Source organism: Callithrix jacchus, chromosome 5, assembly GCF_049354715.1.
Source record: "Callithrix jacchus isolate 240 chromosome 5, calJac240_pri, whole genome shotgun sequence".
NCBI classification, from domain to species: domain Eukaryota; kingdom Metazoa; phylum Chordata; class Mammalia; order Primates; family Cebidae; genus Callithrix; species Callithrix jacchus.
In genome coordinates this window covers 148,144,289-148,166,222 of record NC_133506.1, presented here as the reverse complement: position 1 = coordinate 148,166,222, position 21,934 = coordinate 148,144,289, and the positions used below count along the sequence as shown (strand labels likewise).

The window sequence follows — 21,934 nt, the reverse complement described above, 5'->3', positions numbered from 1 at the left end:
GGGTCCATTGCGCTCTCCTGCCCAGCTACAAGGCAGTGTAGTCACTATTTGCCTGCCGAGGCTCTGCCCTGCTGGTGTGAGGTCCACCCTGTTGCTGCAGGCTCTGCCCTGCTGCTGCGGTCTCCGCCCTGCTGCCGTCTCCGCCCTGCTACCACAGGCTATGCCCTGCGGTGGAGTCTCTCTGTTGTGGTGGGTTGCCTTGGCAACAGCAGGCTGCGTCAACAATGGGAGTGTACCTCAGTAGGGGCGGGTTGACTCGGTAATGGCGAACGCCCCTCTCCCACTGACCTGCACCGTCCTGGGTTCAGCTGTGCCCACAGGGAAACTCTCCACCCGGAGCGTTTGGAATTGCCATTTTGTTTGTCCCACTGTGCTGGCCGAAACGCCATTTCCCTGGAATCTCCTGGCCTGGCTCACTGTCCAAGTCCCGTTCAATCAGATGGATATGCCAATCTACCCTCTCAAGACTCAGATTGCCGGTTCAACAGGGCACCCGGACCCATGCGCTTTGTGCGGAGCGCTGTGGAGCGCCGCTGCACTGCTGCGCCAGCCACCAGCTGCACCAGCCAAAACCACTGCGCTGGCGCCCCATGTCTCTTTTATACCTGGCAATTTCCCCATTCTGTGGGCACCAAAGATCCATCTGGAAATGCGGCCCTGACTCACCCTCCGCGCGTTCACCAAGAGCTTCAATCCTGGGTTTTTCTCACCGTGCCATCTTGAGTCAGTCCTCAACAGATTTATCTTTAAATGGTGACATCATGAGTAATTTTTAATCTACTTTCCAATGTTTCAATTGTGTAAACAATAAATCATTATATAAAGAATTATAAAAAGGAATAATTGCTACTGAAATAATAACAGAGTGAGGTATACTTCTGTCTATGTCTCCAACATTTTCACATTCATACATGTTTTTGTATGATAACATACAGGAACTATAGCCATATACTCCCTATGAAACAAACTGCTCTCTCCACATATACAGACTCATGGCTCCCAGAACATATACTAGGCAACTTTTTCCAGGGATGATGAGTTTTTGCACAGATCATGCCATCTGGGTGGCAAAGGTGTGTGTGTGTGAGGTGGATGACTTGAGAAGGGGGCAATGAGAAGGGCCACAGAGCTCTAAATCAGGATCCTGCCTCCACTGACACCAATGTCTAATGCCATGACCCAACCAGACAGTACTTTTAGTCAATAACATTCAGCATGGCCTCCGACAACTTAATAGAGGCTTTTTCATGACAATGATGACAGTAACGACACAGATGCTTTAGTCCCTCCAACACGTCCTCTGTTGGGTAAATCAAGAGTTTCTTAAATAGACCAGACCTTTTTTATTTATTCTTATCAGTAAAACTTCAGGGATATAAATGGGGTAGAAGACACACTGTTAGTCCAATATGCAGTAAACTGTCATTACACTTTAATTTTAACCTTCCTAGGAAGTTCCTGATAGTAGATCATTTCAGAAATACCTCTCCTCCCTGCAATATAAATAGAAAAACGGTGCACATGGGATATTAATGCAGTGGTCAGGCTCAGGGTATGCTACATGTTCAAAGCAAAATAAGTTAAATTTAGTTTGTATAATACTCATCTTCAACAATGCCACCAACCATTCCATCATGACTCCTCCCCGTTATAATTAAGAAGGTAAGAACTTATTTGAACTTACTCACATTTTGCAAGTATAGTTTCATAAGATAGTTAATGATGTCTAGCGTATGAAATTGCTGTTGCAGTACTATTACTGCCAGATCGTGGTAACAATTTCCTCTGAGGAAGACTGTACATATTTCCTCTGAGGAAGATTATTCCTCAAATAAAGAAACATTGTACAATTTGTAAAGTTCCTTAATATTTCAAATTGGTAATATTTCCATGGGATATAGGCCCAGGTTTGCAATGCTAAACTTTCCGAGTTTGAGAAATGTTCAAAAAATAATAATCCTTTTTTTCTTGTTTTGAAAGAGGGTCTTACTTTGTTTCCCAGGCTCAAGTACCATCATGGCTCACTGCAGCATCAACCTCCTGGGCTCAAGCCATCCTCCTGCCTCAGCCTCCTAAGTAGCTGGGACTTCAGGCATGTGCCACTATGCCCAGCTAATTGCTTTTTCACTTTTTTGTAGAGAAAGTTCTCATTGTGTTGCCTGGGCTGGTCTTGTACTCCTGGGCTCAAGCCATCCTCCCACCTCAGCCCCAACAATGTGTTTGGATTACAGGTATGAGTCACCACACCTAGCCAATAGCCAATTCTTGAATTAGACATAAACATGAATAAAAATTATCTAAGAACTTAAGCAAAGTCTAAGTATTTCCAAAGCAAAGAATGTGCAAATAAACCGAATATCTTTAAACAAGTCTCTAATATAAAAGGCTGTGATAATTAGAATCCATTATTACATGCAGCTATAGAATTTCCTAGGAATTAATCATTCTTTCTACAATGTTGGTGCTAATGCAAAAGGTGGGGGAGGTCATATCCTTAATTTGCTAAGTATTATATGGAGGGTATCATAAAATAACCCCATGATTAAAGGCTCTAGCTTTTCATGATTACTTTACTTCACTATTATTATTTGGTTAACGATGGGAGGGAAAACATAAACATTTCATTTTTACCAGATAGTCCAGAAATCTCTTTGTAAAGATGCCACTTGGAGCATTGTTTGGTTAGCCAGTGTGATGGTTAATTTTTATACTCAACTTGGCTAGGCCATGGTGCTCAGTTGTTCAGACAAATCCATCTAGATATTGCTGTAAAGGTATTTTTTAGATGTGACTAACATTCAAATTAGTAGAGTCTGAGAAAAGCCGACTAGGCTCCATAACGTGGGTGAGCCACATCCAATCGGTTTACTGCCTTCAGAGAGAAAGACTGAGGTCCTCAGAGGAAGGAGAAATTCTGCCTGACTGGGGACTTGAGTTGCAGTATCAGCCCTTCCCTGGTCCCTGGCCTGCTCACCTACCCTGCAGGTTTTGAACTTGCCAGTTCCTACAGTTGATGAGCCAATTCCTTAAAATAAATCTCTCTCTCCCCCCCTCACACACACACACATACAAACATATATTTATATCTATGCATATATATACATGTATAACATATACATTCTATTTGTTCCATGATTCTTTTTCTGAAGAGCTCTAATACAACCAATCACTCAGGTGTACATTTCTGAATTGTTAACATTCAATACAAAGAGGCTTCCAGGTAATTCTCTCTCATAACCAGTGTTACAACCCATTACATACTTCAGACAGGAATCACTGCAGAACTAAGACTGGGAGACAGGAATGAGAAATGCCAGAAAGCCCCCTTTAGAATCCAAACACTAAGATTCAAGATCTAGGCCCACTGATTATAAATGGTGGAACCTGAACAAGTGACTTACAGGCCACTTGTTTCCACACAGTTTCTCTAGGCGTTGAAAGAAGCACCTGCTACTGCTCCTGCCTACCTCAGGAGGCTCTAAATACGATGAGGCTATTGAAAGAACTTTGTAAATGATAAAGAAATGTGCCATTGGCAGGAAGAGCTAGAAGACAGTAGATCACAAATCACAACTGCCCATGTGAACTTCATTATGACAACATGGGTTAAAACAAGAGACTCTTCCCACTATGTTACAAAAATGGAAAGTGACACACATATGCCATAGGGTGATTGCAATTACTGTGCCGCTCATCAGCTAAAGGGAGCAATCGCACACAAACCGCTTGTTTCTAAAATGGGAGCCCCATCAAAGCAAGAAGCATATGGGACTCTCAGATATACATGCACAGCAGGAGACCCTGCCAAGATGAGCGGGGTTGAGCTCAGGAATACAGACATGCTACTCAGCAATGTGCAACTGAGAAGGGCCAGCCATCACCACAAGTTATGGGACTTTAGGCATTAGGGTTCTTCTAACCCAAGACCCACACATTAAAAACACAGAAAAACTTCCTGTACATAATGAAAGCTCAGACAGACTGAAACACTGACCCAGTTCACTTGAGGTCCCCAAAGCAATGCCTGAAAAGCAGCAACAGATTTGTTCATCCCCAATGTCACTTGTAACTCTGCAGACACACCTGCAATCACCATCCTTCATAATTCAGAGTACCTCTCAAGTGCCAAGCAGTATTTAGGTACAGAGGTTGTGCCAGTGAACAAGACAACACTGCCTGGTTTGAGGAATAGAGAGAGGCACTGCTGCTGGTGGTGTGAAGGATTTGGGATTTTATTCTAAGCGGTACAAGGAATGACATAATTCAATTTACATTTTCAAATTTTTCTTAACCGCAGAATAAAGACCAGATTAGAGGATCAGGGAGAAGCAACAGTGACTTGGACTAAAGTAAGAGCAGTGAGGAAAGACAGCGAGGACGTTTCTGAAAGAAGAGGTCATGGGACTTGCTAACAATCTTAGCAGCAAGTCAGTAGTATCGCAATTTATTAGAATGCAGATGACCAGGGAGGAACAGATTAGGTAGGAAAGAATTAGGAAAACTACTTTGGCAATGTTAATTTTGAGACCTCTATTAGATATCCAAGTGCAGGTATCAATTAAACAATTAGCCAAATAAGTTTGGAGCTCAGTAGGATGGTTAGGGCTAGAGGTTAGAATTTTGGAAAAAGCACTTTCATAGCAAGGGCCTGGGGAACACGTATGGGGGAAGTGCAAATGAATGATGAATAGTCCACAGCTGAGCTGCAGGACACTCTAAGATTTAAAGGTCCAGCTGGGGGGAGCCTGGGAAGCAGTGAAGCCAGAGGAGTGGCAAGCAATGGGAAAGATCGTTTTCAAGGAGGAGGGAGAGTGCCATGGTGCCAAGATCCTGAAAGGATAAGATGACTACTGACATGACCACCGCAGTTGCCAACTGCAAGTTCTGGTAAAGTTGGCAAGAGCAGTCCCATGGGGTGATGGGATGAAAGCCTGACTGGAGTGGAAGGAGAAGGTAAGAACATGTCCGCAGGCAACTCTTTCCCGTGGACAAGAAGTGGAGCCAAGGAAGAAGTGTTGGAGCCAAGGAAGGGGTTTGGGTTTTGTTTTTTAAGAAAGGATATATTCACACACACACACACACACACACAGAGATACACACTAAATATACGCATGCATGTGCATATACACACACGTTTATGCTGTGTTTAAACAGACCATTTCTTTGACTTCACAGAAGGGAACTGAGTATCTGGTGTGAAAGGAATATTTACTTTTGATTATAAAATGTTTGCATTATTTACACATATACAAATACTCTATTTCTATTAAAAGACTGAGTTTTAAAATACAAACTTTCACACAAATGGAAGGAATGCTCAATTATGAGTTGTTTGGATAGAGTGATAGAGTGGAAAGGGGGACACTGATGGTGCAGGAAAGAGGACCCATTGGAATTCCCATGGCATTTGTCCTGCAAGCTTGGCCCAGCAGTCCCAAAAGTGACACTGATCAAGGCTGGTCTGACTGTACCATACAGAGACCCAGCAACCACAAAGCTCTAGAATTTCTGATGCTGCTCTAAATCCAGCAACTCTGAGACATCCAGAGCAAGTGCTGGGTAGAGAGGACTCTGTAACTTTCCCAAATCTTAGTTTACTAAGCCCACACAATAATAATAAATTTAAGACTAAGGCATAGGAGACCAAAAAATGCCAGCAAAAAACATATATTTTTTTTTTCAGGAGTTTCAGGAGCTAGGACAGCCAATGGAATATACCAGCTGCAAACAGAAAATTGGTTTTTCTGTTTTCTTTTAAAGAAGCTTCATTTCCACTAATTCCTCAGAGTGACCTGCCATCTACAAAGCTAGGTTTATGATATACCTGGAGGATATATGAAACAAAAAAAGGCTGCAAATGGTTAAAGTCTGCAACTCAAGAGAGAACAGAGCCAATATACCCGTAAACTTACATGTGTCTAGAGAATTTCATTATTTAAAAAAATGTAAAAACTTTCTAAAACCCGTATTTCAGAAAATTACAATATGGGAAATATCAAGGAGTTGGGGCCAGGAACAGTGTGGGACAGGGGAGAGAAGAGAGATGAAAACACATCGAGACTCTTCACCTGACTGGTGGAAAAGTACATTTGATATTTTTTTATTGCATTTTAGATTTTGGGGTGCATGTGCAGAACATGCAAGATAGTTGCATAGGTACACACGTGGCAGTGTGATTTGCTGCCTTCTCCCCTTCACCTATATCTGGCATTTCTACCCATGCTATCTCTCCCCAACTCCCCATCCCCGGCTGTCCCTCCCCGATTCCCCCCAACATACCCCAGTGTGTAGTGCTCCCCTCCCTGTATCCATGTGTTCTCATTGTTCAACACCCACCTATGAGTGAGAACATGTGGTATTTCATATTCTGTTCTTGTGTCAATTTGCTGAGAATGATGTTCTCCAGGTTCATCCATGTCCCTACAAAGAACACAAACTCATTGTTTTTTACTGCTGCATAATATTCCATAGTGTCTATGTGCCACATTTTCCCTGTCCAGTCTATCATGGGCATTTGGGTTGATTCCAGGTCCTTGCTATTGTAAACAGTGCTGCAATGAACATTCGTGTGCATGTGTCCTTATAGTAGAACGATTTATAATCCTTTGGATATACACCCAGTAATGGGATTGCTGGGTCAAATGGAATTTCTATTTCTAAGGCCTTGAGGAATTGCCACACTGTCTTCCACAATGGTTGAACTAATTTACACTTCCACCAGCAGTGTAAAAGTGTTCCTATTTCTCCACATCCTCTCCAGCATCTGTTGTCTCCAGATTTTTTTTTTTTTAATTTTTTATTGGATTATAGGTTTTGGGGTACATGAGCAGAGCATGCAAGACAGTTGCGTAGGTACACACATGGCAGTGTGCTTTCTTTTCTTCTCCCCTTCACCCACATTTGGCTTTTCTCCCCAGGCTATCCCTCCCCACCTCCCCCTCCCACTGGCCCTCCCCTTTTCCCCCCAATAGACCACAGTGTTTAGTACTCCCCTTTCTGTGTCCATGTGTTCTCATTTTTCATTACCCACCTATGAGTGAGAATATGCGGTGTTTCATTTTCTGTTCTTGTGTCAGTTTGCTGAGGATGACGTTCTCCAGATTCATCCATGTCCCTACAAACGACACAAACTCATCATTTCTGATTGCTGCATAATATTCCATGGTGTATATGTGCCACACTTTTCCAATCCAGTCTATTATCAATGGGCATTTGGGTTGATTCCAGGTCTTTGCTATTGTAAACAGTGCTGCAATGAACATTCGTGTACATGGGTCCTTATAGCAGAACGATTTATAGTCTTTTGGATATATACCCAGTAATGGGATTGCTGGGTCAAATGGAATTTTTATTTCTAAGGCCTTGAGGAATCGCCACACCGTCTTCCACAATGGTTGGACTAATTTACACTCCCACCAACAGTGTAAAAGTGTTCCTTTTTCTCCACATCCTCTCCAGCATCTGTTGTCTCCAGATTTTTTAATGATCGCCATTCTAACTGGCGTGAGATGGTATCTCAATGTGGTTTTGATTTGCATCTCTCTGATGATCAGTGACGATGAGCATTTTTTCATATGATTGTTGGCCTCATATATGTCTTCTTTCATAAAGTATCTGTTCATATCCTTTGCCCAGTTTTGAATGGGCTTGTTTGTTTTTTTCCTGTAAATCTGTTTTAGTTCTTTATAAATTCTGGATATCAGCCCTTTGTCAGATGGGTAAACTGCAAACATTTTTTCCCATTCTGTTGGTTGCCAGTTCACTCTAGTAACTGTTTCTTTTGCCGTGCAGAAGCTGTGGAGTTTGATTAGGTCCCATTTGTCTATTTTGGCTTTTGTTGCCAATGCTTTTGGTGTTTTGGACATGAAGTCCTTGCCTACTCCTATGTCCTGAATGGTTTTGCCTAGATTTTCTTCTAGGGTTTTTATGGTGTTAGGTCTTATGTTTAAGTCTTTAATCCATCTGGATTTAATTTCAGTGTAAGGAGTCAGGAAGGGGTCCAGTTTCTGCTTTCTGCACATAGCTAGCCAGTTTTCCCAACGCCATTTATTAAACAGGGAATCCTTTCCCCATTGCTTGCTTTTGTCAGGTTTATCAAAGATTGTATGGTTGTAGATATGTTGTGTTGCCTCCGATGCCTCTGTTCTGTTCCATTTGTCTATATCTCTGTTTTGGTGCCAGTACCATGCTGTTTTGATTACTGTAGCCTTGTAGTATAGTTTGAAGTCCAGTAGTGTGATGCCTCCCATTGTGTTTTTTTGCTTAGAAGTGACTTGGCTATGTAAGCTCTCTTATGGTTCCATATGAAGTTTAAGGTGGTTTTTTCCAGTTCTGTGAAGAAGGTCACTGGTAGCTTGATGGGGATAGCATTGAATCTGTAAATTACTTTGGGCAGTGTGGCCATTTTCATGATATTGATTCTTCCATGTTCCTAAACATGAACATGGAATGTTTCTCCATCTGTTTGTGTCCATTCTTATTTTGTTGAGCAGTGGTTTGTAGTTCTCCTTGAAGAGGTCCCTTTACGTTCCTTGTTAGTTGTATTCCTTGGTATTTTATTCTCTTTGTAGCAATTATGAATGGAAGTTCATTCTTGATTTGGCTCTCTTTAAGTCTGTTATTGGCATATAGGAATGCTTGTGATTTTTGCATATTGATTTTGTATCCTGAGACTTTGCTGAAGTTGCTTATCAGTTTCAGGAGATTTTGGGCTGAGACAATCAGGTCTTCTAGATATATTATCATGTCATCTGCAAATAGAGACAGTTTGGCTTCCACCTTTCCTACTTGAATACCCTTTATTTCTTTTTCTTGCCTGATTGCTCTGGCTAGAACTTCCAGTACTATACTGAATAGGAGTGGTGAGAGAGGGCATCCTTGTCTAGTGACAGATTTCAGAGGGAATGCTTCCAGTTTTTGCCCATTCAGTATGATATTGGCTGTTGGTCTGTCATAAATAGCTTTAATCATTTTGAGATACGTTCCATCGATACCTAGTTTATTGAGAGCTTTTAGCATAAAGGGCTATTGAATTTTGTCAAAGGCCTTCTCTGCATCTACTGAAATAATCATGTGGTTGGTCTTTGGTTCCGTGTATGTGATGAATTACGTTTATAGACTTGCGTATGTTGAACCAGCCTTGCATCCCCAGGATAAAGCCTACTTGATCATGGTGGATAAGCTTTTTGATGTGCTGTTGCAATCGGCTTGCCAGTATTTTATTGAAGATTTTTGTGTCTACATTCATCATGGATATTGGCCTGAAGTTTTCTTTTCTTGTTGAGCCTCTGCTGGGTTTTGGTATCAGGATGATGTTGATCTCATAAAATGATTTGGGAAGGATTCCCTCTTTTTGGATTATTTGATATTTTTGTAAGAATTATATATATGCACATAGACACTTTTCCCAGTATGTAAGCTAGTACAATTTTTCTGGACAACAATTTGTTAAAAATATATGAAAAATGTATAGTCTTCATATATTTTTAAATTATTTTTATTTTATATGTATACATAGAGAGTTTTAAAATCTCTTTACATATATATAAATATGTATATAAAATATACATGTACATAAAAAGGTTTTTAATATTTATTCTCTTGTAATTCAATAATTCTACGCCCAAAACCCTATCCTAAGAAATAATCAGAGGTATAGCCAAAGATTGATATCCAATGAATGACATAGGAGTGTTATTTAAAATAACAAGAATTTGCAAACCACCAAAATAACCAAACATAAATCATTTTACCCTCAGAGTATGGAATGTTATGGAACCATGAAAAATCATGTCCTTGAAGACTACTGAACAAAGTAGAAAAACTCATGTGATCCAAAGTCAAATGGAAAGGTATGCTGCAAAACTACTTAACTTATATGATTCCAGTTTTGTAAAGTGTACAAAAAGACTGGATATAAAACACATGAAAAAGTTAACAACAAAATTTCCAGGTGGTAGGATTATGAGTGATTTGCATTTTCTCTATGTTAATCGCAATTTAATCAATAATAAAATTTTATTTTCATAATCAAGGGTTTTATAACTTAAAATTTTAAGTTGTAGCTGAATGGTAGAAAGGAAGAAGGATGGAAGTGATTACAATAGAGTAAAATAGAATACCTCTAGGTTTCACTTTCTTCTGACCTCCACACTTTCTGATGACAAATCCAATGTCATTCTAATTGTTTTTCCTCTACAGATAAGGTGCCACTTCTCTCATGCTACTTTCAACGTTTTTTCTTTGCCTGTCTTCAGAAGTTTGATTACAGTGTGTTCTAGTGTGGATTTCTTTGGATTTATCCTGTTCCAGATTCTCTCAGCTTCTTGAATTTTAAAGTTCTCGAAAACTTTTACCTTGAACAAATTTAGGAAGTTTTCAACCATTATTTGAGTACTTTTTATGTCCCTCCTCTTTCTCCTCTCTTTCCAGGATTATGACGACATGAATGTCACCAAAAATCTTTTGTTAGCGTCCCATAGGTTCCTGATGCTTTGTTATTTTACATTCTTTCTATTGTTTAGATATTTTCTATTATTCTGTGTTCCAACTCACTGATTCTTTCTCTATCCTCTCTCTTTTCTCTGCTGAGCCCATCCATTGAGTTATTTATTATATTTTTCCATTCTACAATATCCATTTGGTTCTTCTTTATATCATCAATTTCTTTGTTGAGACTTTCCTTTGTTTCAAGTGTGCCTGTAATTTCCTTTTGAAACACTGTATTTATTGAGATATAATTCATATGCCATAAAATTCACCCTTTTAAAGTATATGATTCAGTGGTTTTCAGTATATTCACAAACTACCACTACCTAATGCCAGAACACTTGTATCACAATATAAAACCCCATACTCATCAGCATTCACTCCTCATCTCCCTTTCTCCCCAGTCCCTGGAACCCATTAATCTATTTTCTGTCTTTATAGATTTGTACATTCTACACATTTCATATATGAGTGGAATTATACAACATGTAACCTTCTGTGTCTGGTTTCTTTTACTCAGCACAATGTTTCAGAGTTCATCCATGTTATAGTATGAATCAGGACCAGCTGCTTTTCTCCTTCTACCATGAGTGGAAGCTTCCTGAGGCCCTCACCAGAAGCAGATGCTGGCACTATACTTTGTATACAACCTGCAGACCATGAGCCAGACAAACCTCCTTCTTTATAAATTACCCAATTTACAGCCATGCAAACAGACTAACACAGGGCTAGAAGTCCAGGCTCTCCATATGGCCTCCACTGAACCACAGAAGGGGATTGCAGCCTCACTGCTACTGGGGTGATGAAGTCCTGCCTCTCCACTGGGCCTCCTCTGACCCCACTGCACTGGGTAAGGCGAGGTGCCTTTGGTGCTGCCAGGCAGGGATAGAAATCCAAGCTGCTTACTCAGCCTTTCCTCCCACCATCCTGGTGGGGGCAGTTGAAGCCACTCATTACAATCTCAGGTGGGGAACCTAGGCTCTCCATGTGACATTTACTAGCACAGGTGGAAGTGGGGGCACACTTTTCCATGGTGTTCAGCTGGAGCCAAGGGGTGATCAGAGAAGTTTCCTATCTTGTTAAACTGCTCCTTTCCTGGCCTTCTGGCTAGAGAAAGCAGGCTGTTGTCGGGGATTTTTCCTCTGTGTCCATGGGCTGTTCTTGGTTACCAGCTGCTTCTGCTCCATATCTGAGACAGAGGAGGGAAGAAGCCAGCCCAGGGACCCCCACCACTGTGTTCCTCCTCAGGTCCTGAGGTCTCGAGCTGGTCTGCCTAGAAGGAGTATACTTGTATTCTCACAGGCCTACCATCTTCCCAGAAGCAGAAGTCCAGCTTTTTTTAAAATACAAATTTTTAAAAATTTGTTAAATATTAAACATAGACCTAGCTTTAAAGTGAACTGTGCATTGCCTTATCTTTCTGAAATGCAGGCCACTGAAATAAATTTAACCTTGCTGACAAGCTCAATGACGCAAACATCCACAGCTATAGGTTTGCTTATTCCACAAGATTCACTTGGAGTCTGCTATGTGAAGCACACTCTTCCATTTGCTGTCATGTTAAAGGGGACCTGTTGACCCAATTTTGGAAGCTCCTGTAATTGCCTGTTCCATTTTCTACTTCTAGCTCTTGTCAATGTGGCCGCCCCCAGAGAATTTCCACACCTTTTAATCTGCTAATTCTACCAGTGCACAGCCTGAGAAACCAGATAGTCAAATCTTTTGGAGATATTTTTAAACAATAGTAAACAGACTAAGAATAACAGACTCTTCACTTCATATACAAATCTCCCAACATTGATTTAGGCTGTTCCAACATCCCTTAGGCTTACTTACAGGTTCCTCACCATCTTCTATTGCTATGGTTCCTAAGCAGGAGTGTGGGTCCTAAGAAAGAGTGTGAGTTTAGAATCAGAGAGTTCTAAATTCACCTCTGTGGCCCCCACAGATACAAAAATCTGTGGACGCTCTAGTGCCTGACATAAAATGGCATGGTTAGCTGAAGTTAGACATAAATGATTTTAAATAGCATGCAGTGCCACTGTACTTATAGATTCATTTTACGTTAATAAAGATAAATCAAGCAAGCAGTAGGCTTGTGGGAAAACAGGCAGCCCATGCCAAGTATAGACAGCTGGGAAAATGCCCTCCGCCTCTATGAACCCACTATCCAGGGGAAGCCTGAGATCACACATAGGCTGGGAGCTAAGGATTCCGAATTACTGTGCTAATTAAGCAGGAGGCACAAGTTAAATTCAGATGCCTAATAAGCACTTGGACATTTTTTCTTACTTTATTGCTGTTAGAGCACAGCCAAAGCTGACAATTCCAACAGAACGGGTTGCAGCACCTGTTCATTTCAGAAAAATGGGCTGTGCTCAGAGACCATGCCCCAGGCACATGGTTTTTCGAGGTGCCTAGGCTAGTAATTCATTCAAGGCCCACCTTACAATTCTGTCACATGTCTCCTATCCCATGCATATCACAAAATACAGAATACTACGTTCCTGAATTCCACAGCAAATAGAACCAATTCCTGGCATCATACTGCATGGTTCATGCACATCTATGCTTCTGAGAGAAAAGACGTGGTTCCTAGGAACGAGTGGGATTAGAGTCAGAGAGTTCTAAATTCACCTCTGTGGCCTTGGCAAGTTACCTGAACACAGTCGTCCCCCAGTATCCAAAGGGCACTGTTTCCAGGACTCTCCCACAGATACAGCAATCTGTGGGTGCTCAAGTGTCTGACATAAAATGGCACAGTATTTGCATCTAACCTGAACACACCTTCCTGTATACTTTAAACTCTCTCTAGATTACTAGTAATACCTAATATAATATAAATGCTATGTAAACAGCTGTTATTCTGTATTATTTAAGAAAGAGTGACAAGAAAAAAAGTCAGTGCATGTTCAATATAGATGCAACCCCCCTTTTTTCTGAATATTTTCAATCCACAGTTGGATGAATCTATTAATGTGGAACCCAAGGATACAGAGGACCAAGTGTATTTTCCTAATCTAATAGAATAAGCAAAGATCCCCCAATTTACTGAATTATGATAAACTTTGGAGAGAAGACCCGGTGCAAGGGAAACATGGGTATTCACTGAACGGCAAATGTCATCACTGGTATTAATTTTTTTATGAGTAAGGAAAAGACCACCTCTTCACAAAGAGAAAGGATACCAGATACTACCACAAGTCATTAGCTTCTATAGGCCAAAGTACCAAGTTGTTTTCTATTCTAGTGAGAAACCACCCACTATCTCCATGTCCAGCGTTCTTTGTACACTGTGATGTATCTTTTAGCACATGTGGAAAGGAAGGTGCAAGCCCCAAACCATGAAAGCATTGCTCTTTCTGTAGGGCAGCCTTCTTCCCTCTGTCCCCCCACACTTCCTTCCTACCAGCTCACCCATCCTTAGGACAGCCTTCTTCCCTCTGACTCTGCCACACTTCCTTCCCACCAGCTCAGCCATCTCTAGGGCAGCCTTCTTCCCTCTGCCCCCCGACACTTCCTTCCCACCAGCTCACCCATCTCTAGGAGAAGCCTTCTTCCTTCTGTCCCCCCACCCTTCCTACAGCTCATCCATCTCTAGGGCAGCCTTCTTCCTTCTGTCCCCGCCCCCCCACACTTCCTTCCCACCAGCTCACCCAACTCTAGGGGCAGCCTTCTTCCTTCTGTCCCCCCTCCCACACTTCCTTCCCACCAGCTCACCCAACTCTAGGGCAGCCTTCTTTCTTCTGTCCCCCTTCCCACACTTCCTTCCCACAAGCTCATCCATCTCTAGGGCAGCCTTCTTCCCTCTGACTCTGCCACACTTCCTTCCCACAAGCCCATCCATCTCTAGGGAAGCCTTCTTCCTTCTGTTCCCCCACCCTTCCTACAGCTCATCCATTTCTAGGGGCAGCCTTCTTCCCTCTGTCCTGCCACACTTCCTTCCCACCAGCTCACCCATCTCTAGGGGCAGCCTTCTTCCTTCTGTCCCCCTCCCACACTTCCTTCCCACAAGCTCACCCACCTCTAGGGGCAGGCTTCTTCCTTCTGTCCCCATCACACTTCCTTCCCACCAGCTCATCCATCCAGCCTCCCCAGGACTGCCTCCCATGTTCCCTCACTCCCTCTCTCTCCTTTTAATCCTCCAAGCTACAGTGTTTTTTTATTGGTGTTTTTTGTTTGTTTGTTTGTTTGTTTCTTCCAGGTACACACACTTTCCTGAAGTTTGGGTCTTTATTCTATATAATTTTTACCCACTAGACCCCTCTGCTTTCAGTGCAACCATCCTGAACTCTCATTTCTCCAATGCTACTAGATTCTATTCTTTTTGAAGATAGAGGCTTTGGGGAAGAAACCAACCAAGTATAGATAGGATGTTTCACACAAAGCGGGGAAGCCAACCGAAGGTGAGCCACCAGAAGGAGCACTGGGTTGCTACCACTATACTGATCTACAACCTGTGGCAGGCGAGAACCTTAAGGGAGATTCCTACCTGTTGCTGGGGACAGGAGTGAGGGGGAGGGCGGGGACTGACAAAGGCTAGTGACAACCATGGAAGAAATGACCTTGTGACTGAATCAAGAAAATTCATCCATGTCTATGAGATCGAAGACTATTATTCTAAGTGAAGTAACTCAGGAATGAAAAACCAAACATCATATGTTCTCACTGATATGTGGGAGCCAAGCTATGAGGACACAAAGGCATAAGAATGATACAATGGACTTTGGGGAGAAAATGAGAGGGGGGCGAGAGATAAAAGACTATAAATATGGTGCCATGTATACTGCTTGGGTGATGGATGCACCAAAATCTCACAAATAACCACTAAAACACTTACGCAGGCAACGAAATATTACCTGTGTCCCAAAAACTCATGGAAATGTTTTAAAAAAGAAAATTCATCCTTATCTGGAGCAGAGCAAGGTGGCTAAAGTGCCCATGATGGTCCAAGCAGAAAGGGGCATGCCATGAAGGCCTGCAGGGCCCCTCTAGATCAGGACTGGTTCAGGCAGGCACTTCTCCCTGCTGCCAGGTCGAGTGGGTGATGGCATTCTCTCTGGCATGTGAGAGGGATAAAGTGTCAAGCTTGACCTCCCCACAGATGATGGCAGAAAGGAATGAGGGAAACAACGGCATCCAAAGGAAGGGGAAGTAAGAAAGGATTGGCTTAGAAATGAAGCTTTCATTTCAGCAGTGAAAACCATCTCAGACACAGCCATCCAATTTCCCAGACACAGACACCTAGAAAAACATCACATATATGGGTCACACTGAGCCCCTCACTTATATCAGAGGCTTTTTATGGTGGCATCATTAAGCTATTTATAGTGAGCAATTAAAGAGGACCTAAGTGGGCCACCACATTCCCATCTGGCTGGTTCTGGCTAATGTGGCAGTATGCTGACAACAAGATAAAGGCTTTCCTTAAATGCTGTGCCACACAAAAGCTGCCTCTATATACTTATAAATCTGCTTTTAGTTTGTATTTATATTTTATTTTTTAAAGTCAGTTCAATTATGCATGGGTTGCATTAACCATAATGCAAGCTGCGTTATGCAAAACTTCACAGAAACTGTGCAATGCCAGGCTGGTGTGACTGTGGGCAGGTGGCATGAGCACAGATGTAACATGTGGGCAAAAGATGGCATCATAGGGTAGAATGGGCAAAGTCTTTAGATCCTATCAAAACAGACTCTGACTAGCAGCTCTGCCAATTAACATAACCCTGGGAAAATCGTAACTCAGTTTTCTTACCTATAAGACCAGGATCTATCGCTGACTTCACAGGTTCTTCCATGGGAAGTGCCTAATGAACCGTGTCACATGGGATTGCTCAGTAAATGGTAACTGTCTGGGGACAGTCAACAGAGCACAGGCCAAATGAGGTCATGGTTATGAACAGACTTCTGAATGGACTGTACTCCAACCACCCCTCGAAGTGACCTTTCAAAACAAACTCAGCCCTATACGTTAAGTCCCCCCTGCCCCACCTCTGATCATGTAGGGCTGATCACTCCTAACCTGATCATTCCTCCCTCTCCCCTTACACATCCACTTCAAATGATTGCACGTGTGTGTGTGTGCTTATGTCACACACATTCTTAGAAGGCCACCTTTTCCAATCCACCTGTTAAAATCCTACCTCCGCTTCACAGCTTCACTTCAACAATGTTCCTACAACACCACCTTCCTCCTCAGAACCTCTTAGCACTGCCCACATCCACTCCCCATAGGGGCCACTGTGAGTACATTCCTGAATACAGGAACACACCCTCCCTCCTAATTCTGCCCAGCAGCATTCAGTCAAGAAATGCCCCGGGTGCATAGACTAATGACAGAAGAAACTAATGGAAGGTCACAATTTTGTTTTTAGGTAATTAATCTTGCACCATCTGTGTCATCTCTGGTGCCTTGAAATTAAGAAGTGACCCACTGGGATATTCCCTCAAACTTGTCAGCACTTATGGTATGAGGCCAGGAAATGACTGTCATTGTCAGTCACTGAAATACACCCAACATGAGCCACTGAGAAATTCTTCAGCAAAGATTCTGCATTTTTCTGTGGAATTTATTCTCAAATGCCATGAATATTTATCTGCATTGTTAGTAAAAATGAACACACTCTGCAAATTCTTTTTTCCCCTGAAATTTTTGAAAAGTAGATATATCTTTTACCAACAGAATATAAATACTGCATTATCATATCTTAAAACTTTACTTATACTGAGATCTATTTCTGGAGTCTCCATTCTGTTTCATTGATATATTTGTCTATCACACTGATTTTACTATAGTAGCCCTTATAGTATGTTTTAATGTCTGATAAGGGAAGCCTCAACTCCCCCTTCAATATTTTTTTTGGAACTCGAATAAATGGTGCTGACACCCTCGGCTGTCTAGTTGGAACAAATTAATTTGGTCCTCTTACTTGCCCCATATGCAAAATTTACATAAAGTAACTTTGCTAAAACATATAAAAAGAAAAGCTAGATGTCAAAATTAAACCAATAGGCTCTTAAAAAGAAAATCTAGGGAGGGGGCTATGTGTACAACCGAGGAATGCATGAAGATCTTATCCCACAAAACATATAAACACAATATGAAAGATATATATTTGGCTATATGGAAATTTAAAAATTTTGCAAGAACAAAAGCTATCACAAGCAAAGTTTAAAGACAAATAACAGGCTTAAAAATATTTGCAATAAACATTTTTAAATAAAATACATTTTGTTTTGAGACAGAGTATCTCTCTTGTTGCCCAGCCTAGAGTGAAATGGTCCCTTCTTGGCTCACTGCAACCTCCACCTCTTGGCTTCAAGAAATTCTCCTGTCTCAGCCTCCCATGTAGCTGGGATTACAGGTGCCCACCATGCCACCACCATGCCCAGCTCATTTTTGTATTTTTAGTAGAGATGGGGTTTCACCATGTTGGCCAGGCTGGTCTCAAACTCCTGACCTTAGGCGATCTGCTTGCCTCGGCCTCCCAAAGTGCTGGGATTACAGGTGTGAGCCACTGCACCTGGCCTAGAGCTCCAAACTAATAAAAAAGCAACTCAGTAGAAAAATGTGCAAACAAAATAAATAGGAAATTCCCAGCCAAGTCAAGAACAAAAAGACCAAATGTATCAGAAAGCTGCTCAAACTCAACATTTCCATCCAGATGCAAAAATCATAAAGATTAGCACTTACCACTAACAGAGATGTCAAGAAAGGGGCGCTCTCACAAGCTGCTAGTGGCAACTGTTAACAAAAATTTTAGAAGCAATCTGGCAATAGCTATTGCTAAAGGTACATTTTAATGAGATCCCAAACACTGTTAACACTTTTTAAAAGTAAAAATACCAATACAAAAGAATGTACAAATATGTTTATTAGACCACTATTCCTAATGCCAAAAAATTAAAAAAATAAAAAGTGACAGTTTCATAAATAACGAGAGTTCCATATCATGGAACAGTATGTGGCCATAAAAGAATAAATGCAAGCTACACCAGTTGAGTTGGAAATGCTTCTATGCAGTTTTGTTAAATGAAGAAACTAAGATACAGAAAAGTATGTTTAATATATCATTTAATAAAAGTTAGTAAATGTTCTGAACCCCTTATATGTTTATATGTTCACATATAGTTATCTGGGCATAGAGGAAAACATAGAAGGATACACACCAAGTAATTCACATGGGTTACCAAGCATGATAAGAGGTAAAATGACAAGAGAGAAAGTAAAACAGAAAAAGAACCTCAAAGAACACTCAACCTGTATATTATTTCCACATATATGATACTTAAAAAAAAGAGATGTGGTTAGATCTGTATCTACTAATTTGCAGGAATGTACATGACCTATTGTTAAACTGAAAAGGCAAATTACAAAATCATGAGTAAAAATATTATTCTGTTCAAATAAGAATAGAATACCAGTGTGTGTACAATGAACTCAGGTATTTGATGGAGCAAGAATGTTTTGGAAACATGTGTACAAGGCTGTTAACACTGACTGTCTCATGGAGTTGTGCTGGAAAGAACTTTAGATCATTAATTTTACCTACATATGATTTTTATACCAAGTTGCTTCACTTAGTAAAGCAAATATATATTACTTCCATAACTAAAATTATCAAATAAAAAAAATCTCTTTTAGAAAAAGAAAAATGGAAATAACGGTGACAGGAAATATGAAATGCATCACAAGAGACTTCCACCAAGATGGCCAAATAGGAACAGCTTTGGTCCACAGTTCCCAGCGAGTGATCCAGAAGGCAAGTGATCTCCGCAATTCCAACCTAGGTACCAGGTTCATCTCACTGGGACTGGTTAGACAGTGGGTGTAGCCCAAGGAGGGCAAACCAAAGCAGGGTGGGGTGTCACCTCACCCCAGAAGTGCAAGGGACCAGATAACTCCCTCTCCTAGCCAAGGGACGCCATTAGGGATGTTTCTGACACTCTGGCACTCGGGCTCAGATACTGCGCTATTCCCACAGCCTTGACAACCTGTAGACCAGGAGATTCCCTCTGGTACCTACCATACCAGTGCCCTGGGTTTCCAGCACAAAATAGGCGGCCATTTTAGCCACAGCAATTTTATTTTCATACCCCAGTGGTATCTAGAACACCTCGAGATAGAACCACTCATTCCCCTGAGAAAGGGGGCTGAAGCCAGGGAGCCAAGTGATCTGGCTGGGCGGGTCCCACCCACATGAAGACCAGAAAGCTAAGATCCACTAGCTTGAAATTCTTGCAGCCAGCACAGCAGTCTGAGCTCGACTTGGGACATTACAGCTTGTTGGGGGAGGGGCGTCCGTCATTGCTGAGGTTTGCCTAGGCGGTTTTAACCTTGCCTGTGTAAACAAAGTCACAAGGAAGTTTACACAGCAACTGGGCAGAGCCCACAGTAGCTCAGCAATGCCTCTGCAGGCAGACTGTCAACTAAACTCCCTTCTTGCTTGGCAGAAAGGAAACAAGGCAGCAGCCCATCAGGGACTTATAAATAAAGCCCCACCTTCCTGGAACAGAACACCTGGAAAAAGGGGTGGTTGTCGGTTCTACTTCAGTGAACTTTGCATGTCTTACATGCGAAGGCACACATAGGCTCAAAATAATGGGATGAAGGAATATTTACCAAGCAAATGGAGAGGAAAAAAGCAGGGGTTGCAGTCCTAGTTTCTGATAAAACAGACTTTAAGCCCACAAAGATCAAGAGACAAAGAAGGGCATTACATAATGGTAAAGGGATCAATGCAACAAGAAGAGCTAACTATCCTAAATTTATGTGCACCTAATACAGGAGCACCCAGATGTGTAAAGCAAGTTCTTAATGGCTTAAAAAGAGACCTAGACTCTCACACAATAATGGTGGGAAAATTTAACATGCCACTGTCAATATTAGACAGGTCAACAAGACAGGAGATTAACAAGGATATCCAGGACTTGAACTCAGATCTGGACCAAGTGCCTAACAGACATCTACAGAACACTCCACCCCAAATCCATAGAATATACAGTCTTCTCAGCACCACCTCATCCTTATTCTAAAATCGACCACATAATTAAAAGTAAAACACTCCACAGCAAATGCAAAAGAACAGAAATCATAACATTATCTCAGACCACACTGCAATCAAATTAGAACTTAGAATTAAGAGACTCACTTAAAACTGTGCAACTACATGGAAAGTGAACAATCTCCTCCTGAATGACCTCTGGATAAAAAATGAAGGCAGAAATAAAGATGTTCTTCAAAACCAATGAGAATGAACACACAATGTACCAGAATCTCTGGGACACATTTAAAGCAGTGTCTAGAGGGAAATTTATAGCACTAAACGTCCACAAGAGAAGCGAGGAGAGATCTAACATTGACACCCTAACGTCAAGATTAAAAGAACTAGAGGAGCAAGATCAAACAAATTCAAAAGTCAGCAGAAGACAAGAAATAACTAAGATCAGAGCAGAATTGAAAGAGACAGACACACAAGAAACCCTTCAAAAAAGTCAATAAATCCAGGAGCTGGTTTTTTTAAAAGATAGACCACTAGCCAAACTAATTAAAAAGAAAAGAGAGAAGAATCAAATAGATGCAATAGAAAATGATCAAGGGGATATCACCACTGATCCCACAGAAATAAAAACTACCACTGGAGATTACTACAAACAACTCTATGCAAATAAACCAGTAAATCTACAAGAAACTGATAAATTGCTGGCCACTTACACCCTCCCAAGACTAAACAAAGAGGAAGTCAAATCCCTAAACAGACCAATAACAAGGTCTGAAATTGAGACAGCAATTAATACCCTACCAACCAAAAAACTCCATGACCAGATGGGTTCACAGCCGAATTCCATCAAAGGTACAAGGAGGAGCTGGTACCATTCCTTCAGAAACTATTCCAAACGATAAACAAGAGGGAATCCTCCTTGACTCATTTTATGAGACCAACATCATCCTAATCCAAAACCTGGCAAAGACACAACTAAAAAAGAAAATTTCAGGCCAATATCCATAATGAACACCGATGCAAAAATCCTCAATAAAATACTGGCAAATCAATTACAACAGCACATCAAAAAGCTGAACTATCACAATCAAGTCAGCTTCATCCCTAGAATGCAAGGCTGGTTTAACATCTGCAAATCCATAAATATAATTCATCACATAAACAGAACCAAAGACAAAAACCACATGATTATTTCAACAAAGAAGGCCTTTGACAAAATTCAACAGCCCTTTATACTAAAAATTCTCAATAAACTAGGTATCGAAGAAATGTATCTAAAAATAATAAGAGCTATTTATGACAAATTCGAAGACAATATCATACTGAATGGTCAAAAACTGGAAGCATTCCTTTAGAAAACTGGCACAAGACAAGGATGCCTTCTCTCACCATTTCTATTCAACATAGTATGGGAGGAGAAAGAAATAAAGAGTATTCAATTA

The 21,934-nt window shown here is 41.3% G+C and overlaps 1 protein-coding gene across 7 annotated transcripts in view; it reads right to left on the bottom strand.

Annotated features, from left to right (window-relative positions):
* MTUS2 (microtubule associated scaffold protein 2) overlaps positions 1–21,934 on the bottom strand; it is a 744,933-nt gene that overhangs the window by 547,769 nt on the left and 175,230 nt on the right. The gene's annotated exons all lie outside the window — the stretch shown is intronic.